A 10,492-nucleotide genomic window follows, 5' to 3' on the forward strand; every position below is an offset into this window, starting at 1 on the left:
GGAAGTATCCATTCTCAAATGTGGTCTCGAGGTAAGGAAGTACAAAACTCAAAGAAGTACCACAAAATGTGGTAGACATTTTGTGGTACTTCTTTGAGTTTTGTACTTCCTTCCTTAAAAATACATTTTTTCGTAAATGGTAATTATCGTCTATTCTCAATTCAGATGTTTATCTTAACTACATTAAATAAAAATGGTCTTTTCAGAGAACTCGAACCCTGTGTCTTCTGTTAGGAAAAACCAGGAAAAAAATTCCTGGTTTTTCCTCGTGATTTACTATGGAATCACTAACATGAGAATTTTACTCTAACCATTGCGTGTGGTTGTCTTTTTAAAGACGGTTCACATGCTATGATTTTTTTGTGACGGATATTCTTAAGTTAAAGTTGATTTAATGTAATCGAATGAACTATCTTTCAATAAAGTCTTCCCAGGAACGCAACTCATAAATATTGGCAATATCATTTTAAAGTCTTCTACTTTAAAATGTATAATATATTATGTCTGAATTGCCGATAGGAATGAGTCAGATTCAATTAAATTATTAGAAGAATTTTTGAAGTTATACTTCTTTAGGCGCGATTGAGATTGAGGGTGAATCTATATTGATCTGCGTGCATGCGCACACCGACAGCATGGTATTAGTCGTTATACGGGCTCTGATTGGGTGTTGAAATGATCTGTCAATGATAAATAATTGTTTAATATGAAGGTAAACAAATTTATAATATATTAGTTTTATTGTTGTGATGACAGAAACAAAAAAGTTTATAATTGTAGGGACATTTAAATAGTTTTTAAAAGCAACAGGTACGTAATAATTGTAAATGTATCATAGTTACGTACCTATTTGAACCTACCAAAATACATAGTATGTAATACTTTTATTTACATAATTTGATTACCATCAAAATTTCTATCAATGTTCACCTAATATATTGTTTTCTTACTCTATGTTTTGTTGTATTTTTCAATTCTAAATCATTTCAATTCAAAATCAAAATAATTTAATTTAATTCAAAAATCTCAAAAGCTTAATCCGTTTAGTTAGTCGATCTTCGCACATAATGACACATTGCCTCCGTGGCGAAGCGTTTAAGGCGAATGAACCCCAATATACCAACCGCGCTGATAGCTGCTTCGAATCCCAATAAAAACTTTTATTTTTTTATTTTTTTTATACATTTTATGATTCTAAGTATATTTATTATATAATTTTATTTTCAGAAAATACGTATTTAGTTAAAAAAATTTCCGACAATTAATATTCAGAAATCATTTTTAATGTGTTTGTGTGTGTTTTATTCTTTTATTATTTTAATTTTTGGCACTGTTTTAATAAAAATGTTTGAGAAGTAGTAAGTATAAATTAGTTTAATATTTAAATAAAATATAAATAAAAAGTATATTAATTTCGTTTAAATCATATAATAGAAGTATAACTTCTTACGTGCGTACAAAGTACACACACATTCTTTTTTTTTTACTAAGCAACAACATTTTTGTTTAATTTATTAATATTTTGTATTTTGACAACGACGTCCGAAGTGGAAGTCGAAACGTTAATAAAATCATTTTTTTAAGTTAAATTGTGGCTTATTTTCCAATTAGAATAGTGATTTAAAATAAATGGTACTCCGTTAAAAGGTAAAACTTTTTATTGGGGGTGTTTTCTCCGGGGCTGTTTTAGCCGAGGCTGTCTTGACCGGGGCTATTTTGTCGTGGCTATTTAGTTTACGGGCTATTTTGTCGAGGCTATTTTGTGTCCGGGCTATTTTGACGGAGCTGTTTTGACCGGGCCATTTTGACGGGTCACGGAGAGAACATATTTAGTCGAGGAAATGAAGCATTTTTGCTCGCAATTTTTTCGTCCAGCATGGATTTACTTGAAATTTTCACAGAAGGTAGGGAATAGTCCAAGGATCATTTTCTATATCATGACGCTGTACGCTAAAACCTTGGGGGTAGTTGCCACCCCATCTCGGGGGTGGGAATTTTTTATTACATTTTAACCATGTAAATCGATGTAAACAATGATTCTGAGAAAAAAATGTTTTTTACATATTCTTCGTAAAACTAATATTTTTCGAGTTATTCGCGCTTGAAAGTAACAGTTTTTCGATGAAAAAATCGATATTTTTAAAAGGTTTTTTGATAATACCTCGAAAAATATGCATTTAATAAAAAAAAACTGTAGATATCAAAATTGTATCTTTTGGTAACACAAACCAAATTCTTTTTCTGCAATATATTTAAGACCAATACAAACCGAGATATGGCATGTTAAAAGTTAGCTTTTTTCGTCAAATGCATAATTTGGAATATTCAAAGTAAAATAACGGAAAAACTTTGCATTTTTCGAGAAAAAAATAAATAATCTTTTTTGAAGTATACAGTTAGGTCTTTCAAAAAATAATAATAAAAAGTTTCTATCCTGAAAACTAAGCGACTTATGATAAAAAAAATGGTCGGTACCTGCTTTTCCCTATGAAAAAATCAGTGAAAACAACCTCCTAACTACCCTACTAATTAAAAATTGGTCTTCACCTTTCTCTAATTCCTTTTATATTTGTATTATCAATACATCCAAGAAGTTTGACCTATTTAAAGGCCTAATTTTAGAAAAATTGGAGTTTAAAGAAAAATTAATTTTTTGGAATTTTACCATTTTTCACTTTTTACTTCAAAATATCTCCGAAAATACTGGAGATGCAAAAAAATGATACATTACTAAATTGTAGCTTTTTTATTAACTAAATTTCCCTTTTACATAGATTTTCATTATAGTGAACAGTTAGCGAGATATAGCTGTTTAAAACCTCTATTTACGAGCAAACACCCCCTTATTCGAGCCCTTTAAACCCACCCTAATTAAAAACTAAGGGATCTTACGGAATTTAGTTTACACAGTCTTATTTATCTTCTCTTTAAAAATCCTACAAAGTCATTTTTGTAAAACTTTTTATCGCCAAAAATGAAGGAGCTATGTTTATAAAACGAATTTTTTTTTTCGAAAAATTCGGATAGTCCGCTTATGGATAATTTTCAATGTATGTATAATACCACAGAACCGGTTTGTATACTGGAAGATGACTAAAAAACTATTTGTATATGAATTTGTACATGTGTATTTGTATAAATTCGTATTATAGTGTAAATAAATGTTTTTGTAATTCTTTAATTCTACTTTTTTGAAGATATTCTTCTTTAGCGGCGAATCGATTGAGGGTAAAATTGTACATGATCCGCGCGCCTGCGCACATTGACAGTATGTAGTTCTGACAGTATGTAGTTCATTGCTAATCTTTCAAAATAGGTATGTATGTATCTGTAACCGTGCAAATAAGTCATTAAAAGAATATTTAGTGGTTTTAGGAAATGTATTATTTATTATCATTCTTGTGTTTTTGGATTTGTGTTTCCCTGTAGTAAAATAATAAAATATTATGTAAGCATAACATTTTTACACTATATATCGCCGTGTTGTGTAACTATATCCGAAACTTACATGTCTATTTCTAGGGCCTCGCTGGAGTAGTAGGAAATGCGTTAGCACTGAGATTGGAAGGTTGCGGGTTCAATTCCTGGACGATTCATATTTTTTTTTATTTTTGGTTGTTTTAATAAAAATTTTTTGAAAGTGGTAGATAAGAAAGTTAGTTTGATTTTTAAATAAAATACAAATAACCTTTTAAGTATATTTACTTCGTTTAAATTACCTATTATGTAATAGAAGAATATCTTCTTACGTGCGTACAAAGTACACACACATTCTTTTTTTTTCTGTATAGATCTGTTAAAATATCTACTTATAACTGTAATGTTATTAAGGGTGGTTTTTAAGGGTTGAAATATTATGATATTATATCCTAAAGTATAAAACAATCATTATTTAACCAATCAAAACCAAATTTTACCCATATTAAAGTTAACAATGTTTTTATATAATTTTTGACAATAAGGGGTAATTTACACCCCTAAAAATAATCAACGCCTTTAAGCATGATATAGTATAGAATATGAATTAAAGGGTGAGATAATCCTAATCCCAAATTTTTATGTAAATCGATGCAAGCCGAAATTATTATTTTAGGATAAGTAAATTTTTTATATATAGCTCCAACAAGGGTGGTTTTAAGGGTTGAAATATTATGATAGTATATCTTAAAGCATAAAACAATCATTATGTAACTTATAAGAACCAAATGTTGACAATATTAAAGTTTAAAATGATATTTTATAATTTTTTACAATTAGGGGTAGTTTTCACCCATAAAAAACCCATAGCGTACAACGGCTCAATATAGAAAATGAACTAGAGGGTGAAATGAGCCTAATCCCAAATTTTTGTACAAATCGATGCTGGACGAAAAAATTGCGAGGTTTTGCCATTTTTTGAACTTCATTTCCTCGACTAATTATACGAAAAGAGGATGTGCGAAGCAGGACGAAGGTGGAGGATGCAATTAGAAGAATTGCGTAAATGAAATGGAACTGGGTAGGATACGAAAGGTGCACGTGAAACATTGTACATTGGAGACCACGCGAGCACCGTTGTAATAAGGCAAGGCTACAAAAACGATGGCTGGACTATATCAAAGTAAATCTGGGAAGAAACTGGCACCAAATAGTACAAAACAGAGAAGAGTGGAGAGCTCATGGGGAGATCTCATTGTCCTGGAGTGAAGGAGGCTGAAGAAGAAGGTAAAATTTTAATTAAATGAAAGTAAAATAATTTAACACATTTATAAAAAAAATACTAGTGAAGATACTGCAAGGATCCATGGATCCAAGGAAGCTCATGTTATAAAATTCATTCTATAAAGGGATAAGGGAAATAACACATATGCAACATTTAACTGCAGTAACATGCCTAAGCGTTCTAGCAATAGTAGAAGAAGGTCACATAAACTAGTACATTGTAGAGAAATTGAAGAGATGCTGTAGGAACGGCAGACATTTATTGGATCGATACAAGTGATCTTCAGTTGGCTGAAATAAGGATTATTAAAAGGCCAAAAAATTGTCCAAATGACTTTTTTACTACATACAGTAATGTTCTGGAACCAGTAGTTTGTATATTATACAGTGTGTCCACGGTTGAGGTGCCCAAGAGGAAAAACTTTTTTATTTTCAATTTTAGCGAAAAATGTCATTCTTGATAAAAAGTTTTGCTTGTTCTAAAACCCCATAAAACGAAATAAAATTCAAGTTTTTCAAATCCTTCTTAATTTTGTTGCCAATTTTATGTAAATCCCCATACATTTTTGCACTAAGTTCGAAATCGTAACAATAATCTAGTGTTGCCAATCCACAATGTAGCTTAGTAACTGTCAACTCCGATAAATAATTTGCAAATTGTCATTTTTTTCGACATTGTTAAGCGTTCAATAAAGAATTTATCTTGTGTTAAATTTCATTATTAAAATTATTGGATTAATAATTATTTAATTAATAAATAATTTGATGATTCAAGGAGAATGACAAAGTCTGGCTTCATAATCCAGAAAAGCGATTGGGTTGTTCTCCCAAATTATTATTGTTACAATTTCGAACTTAGTTCAAAAATTTATAGGGATTTACATAAAATTGGCTATAAAATTAAGCAGGATTTGAAAAACTTGAATTTTATTTGATTTTATTGGGTTTTAGAACAAGCAAAAATTTTTATCAAGAATGACATTTTTCGCTAAAATTGAAAATAAAAAAGTTTTTCCTCTTGGGCACCCTATCCGTGGACACACTGTATACCATTCTTTGTATACTTTAAAAAGCAGTAACAAGAATATTCTCTGTTCTCAAGATACTTCCAAACTAAGGTTGCATTCTTTTTTCCTCTTTTTAACTTTTTATCGTCCATTTTTGGATATTCCTCCCTTAACTCCTTCAATCTATCTCTATCCTGAGCAACATATTTACAAGGTATTCTGGCAATTTTTCTACATATCCATCTCATATGTGGTGTTCTTATTGGAAGTCTAAGGTTGTCTATAAACTACAATATCACTGTTGTTCATTACGCTCTAATATACTAGATCCTTTTATAAAACATTGTAATAATAGGTTTGTTCTAGCAAACAGTCAAACTAGTCAGAAACCGTCAGCAAACAGTTGATCAGTGAGAGAACATAATACAGTCACCAGTGCTATCCCCTCTACTCGCGCTGGTCCACTATTCGCTGATGGTTTCAAACCGTTTGAAACTGATGCTAGAACAAACCTATTGTTACAGTTCTTTATAATCTTTCTAGTGAAACAGCAAACAGTATTTAAATTCTTAATAACAGCTACAAAAAAGTAGGTAGCCCACAAATCTCTGGAATGGTGGAGGAATTCATCAGGCCAAAAACAAGCGAAACAGTTCATTACAGAACATTCGAAAAAAACTACGGCAGACCTAATAAGCAAATACAGAAAAAAAAATCAAGCCTTAGTAGGTCTGCTAAAATAGTAGGGAATTGTAAGCTTAATTGGCAGTTGAAGCTGAGAGGATTGTTGATGATGACTTATGGCGTAGAAAAGCCACGGACACAAAGCTACATGGAAAGTTCCCTCTCGAAATTATTAAATCTTTTAAACAAGAGCCAGACTAGAGAATATAATCTAGGGCTAGAGGACCACAATAGACTTGAAAAGGTCACAATGGAATATGCCAAAAACCACCTTATTTGTTTTAAAGACGAACCTAACCTAAAGTTTTTACTTTTAGGCATTTTAATCACAAAATCGCTAGCGAGTTAAACAATAAATAATACCCTATAAAACAATATTTGGATCAGTGTGGAACGCCAAAATGTAAGTCGTGTTGATGGCAAGTCTGCAGCACATGTTGGTGCAGGATCAGTTCAAGCACACTACCTTGTAAAACTCCTGAATTTATTGGATATAACTCAGTATATTCACTTCCATGTTTTTATTTGGATGTGTCTACATATCTATCAGGTATGATTTTAGAAATTGAAAGTGGGGATGGGGCAGTAACTTCTTTAGTTTAACTTCATACCACCTCTTGTTGAAAGCCTGAGATATATCGAGGAAAGCTACTGAACAATCTTTTAGTATTTAGTTCCTTATTGATTGGATTTACCACTCTATGAACTTGCTCTATTGTCCCGTGTTTATTGCAGAACCCAAATTTGTGATCTCGAATGATCTTCTTTTCGTATCTTGCAGTTTTTAGTCTTTAACGTATAGCTTTTCAAAACCTTGGAAAGAATTGGCAGTAGACTTATCGATCTGTAGAAAGACAACTAGTCTGTTTTCTTCCCGGACTTCGTTATCATAACCATCTGGCAACTTTCCAAATGATAGGAAGATAATTTAGTCGTAGTATAGAGTTAAATATGAAAATAATAAGTCTGTAGCATTTCTCGGATAGTTCTTATAGAATTTTTCCAGATACCAAATCGAAACCAGGAGCTTTTGGTTACGATAATTTCTTCCATATTTATTTGTTTAACTTTTCTTATAGTGAACTTGTTATGAGGCAGATCTATTTGGAAGGGTACGTTTACAGAGTCGGCAGTTTCGTGTTCTTCTTCAGCAGATAATTCTGAAGGAAAGGGCGTTTAGAATTTTTTTTAGATATTTACCAAAAGTTTCAGATTTTTCTTTGTCATTACTGGCTCAGATGGTTTCCTTTCTGATTGGTGGATTCGGCAAGTAAGACCTTTTTAATTTTCTTGTTGCTTTCTACAGCGAATAATCTGTGGCCTCTGTACTCTGTAGGTGTAAGGCTTTCCAAGTAACATTGGATTCCCCGATTTTGTTCTGTTATAATTAACTCTTGTAATTATTTGGTGGCTTTACTCCTTTTTTTCTTATTTTCTCTGGTCCTGGCTTGTTACCATTGCCTCCTCAAGTGTCTTTTTGCGGCAAAAAGCCACGTCATTTGTTTTAAAGACAGAATCTAAAGTTCTTATTAAATTTATGCATTTTAAATAGAGTCACTACCGATTTAAACAATACATAAATAACGCCGAATAAAAAATATTTGAAAATTTTATTATAAATGCTATTCTTACAATATTCCATATTCAAATGAACAATATTACGTTAAAATTTATACTTTTCTAGTATCTTGTATTATCTTGTGAGTAATCACATTCTGTAATAGGTCTAAAATCGTAGGTAATATTGGGATTCGATACATCATAACAGCAAGATGGTTCATATCTACCCGAGCTTGCCGATGTTAATTGTTGTGCTGGATGCCCTGGTTGCATTTGATATTGCTCAACACCACCGGCGTCATACATATCGATACCAGAACTACAAGCTTGGGGGGAGAAATCTTCTTCAGGAGGAGGACCTAGTGTTTGATCGTACTCTTGATCGGTTTCTTCTGCATATTCAAAATCCAAATTGTTCGTACATGTTTCCCCAGGTTCTTTAGATGCATTTAAAGTTGTAAATAACACTTCTTTGTCAGTGCAACCAGGACCTTCAGTTTGAAAATGAATGTCTGGATAACATAAGTCTTCCACGGCTAATTCATCATTCCAAATTGGGAGGCTTTGAACTTTTAGATATGTATCATCTCTGTAATTTGTTACTAATAATGGAGCTGTGTTGTTTAGTTTCAGTGGTATATGAATTATGGTTGTTTCGTCTGCATTTAATGTTCCTTTTGGTATTATTATTGTCCTTTTGTTGGCTCTGTTTTGTTGATTTGCCTTTGCCATTACTTTCTTGTACGAATAATTTTGTATTGAACGTAAATATATTAAAGCCTTATATGGACGACATTAATAAACATGTCATTTATATAGACATTGACACAAATATTTGACAATATTAATACTGACGTATGCAAACATTTTAGTTTTTAAGGGGATAGGCACAAAATTTTTCACTAATGCTATTGAAATGTATTATTTTTTTTTCGAATCCTGAGAAAACTAAGTATTAATAAGTATTTTTGAAGAATTTAAACGCAGAATGAAAGATTATATTATTACCGAGGGCCGAAAGTCCCTGATAACTTCTATAATGTTTATTTTAATAAGTTACAGGGGTGAAAAAGTAGAAAAAATTGAGTGTGATATTTAATTCCAAATATCTCATTCAAAAGAAACTTTTTGTTTATTCTAAGGGACTTTCGGCTCTCGGTAATAATGTAATCTTTCATTATGCGTTTAATTTTTTTTTAAATATCTATTAGTTTTTCCAGGATTCGAAAAAAATGAACACCATGTCCGTGGAGATATTTTCCAAATCGAATAATCGCTATCTTTGTCATAAGTACAACGCATTTAGTCGAACATAATGTGCTGACAAGACAGTGGCAATTTTAAATATTTGACACGGCTGCTTCAGGAATATTTTGAGTTGTTTATTAAATAATATTGATAGTGTATTTCATAAATAATTGATTTAAGACGTGGAATTAATAAAAAGTTATTTATTGTTTATTATTTATGGAAGATCCAAGCAGAGAATACACCAGGATATATGGGTCTATTGCAGAGGTTCTCAATCTGTGGTACATGTACCACTGGTGGTACATATCATTATTGGCGGTGGTACACAAAACACAGAAAAAATTAAAATAGTAGTACTTATTAAGTATTGATAATACAATTTAAAAATATAGGTGGTACCAAAAATAATAAAAATAACTGTAGGTGGTACATCACTCAAAAAGGTTAAGAACCGCTGGTCTATTGAATAAAAAGAAGTATTTGCTTTTACTTACAAGTATTTAAGTATTTACTTAATGCTAATTGAATAAAGTTATTTCTTTAATGCATTATTCAATTACTATTAAGTAAATACTTAAATACGAGGAAGTAAAAGCAAATACTTCTTTTTATTCAATAGACCCCTTCTGTAATCCAAGTATTTGGTTGTTAAAGATGTTCAAAATATATATAATAAGAGTTCCATAGTAATAATATATTATTAAAAAAATCACTTACCCATTTTTCTCTTTTCTTGATTCAGTATTAATTTTTATTGTATAGTATAAATTATTGTAATCACTGAATACGTAGTTAGTGAAAAAATAATCATATAATTTAAGCGATTACACAAGTAACGGTTATCCAACAATATTTAAAAACTGAACGAATATTTCTATAATGCTAATGACAATGTCATTGTCAACTACTAATTATTATTATTTATTATCTATTTATTATCTTCAAAATTTAATATGCTGAGAAAATACGCTGAGAGATAGAAAGATGAGTGAAGGCATTGGAAGAAAATGTAATGTACAGTGTATAAACGAATGGACACTAAATAGAAAAACAAAGAATGGAATAACCACATAAGCAGAATGGGGGAGACACGTGCGGTCAAAATAACAAGAGATAAATCACCAATCGGTAGAAGTACTGCGCAAAAGATTGAGTGATAACCTTCCATACCTAGAGGTATCAATCCGCCAATGAACAAGCAGAAGCAGAGTTACTTATAATGAGGAAGAAGAAAAATTTAATGAATCTGAACAACGTAACTTAAATCATAAATGTCAGAAGTTGTTTAA

This window comes from Diabrotica virgifera, chromosome 2 (genome assembly GCF_917563875.1).
Source record: "Diabrotica virgifera virgifera chromosome 2, PGI_DIABVI_V3a".
In the NCBI taxonomy this organism is placed as follows: Eukaryota; Metazoa; Arthropoda; class Insecta; order Coleoptera; family Chrysomelidae; genus Diabrotica; species Diabrotica virgifera.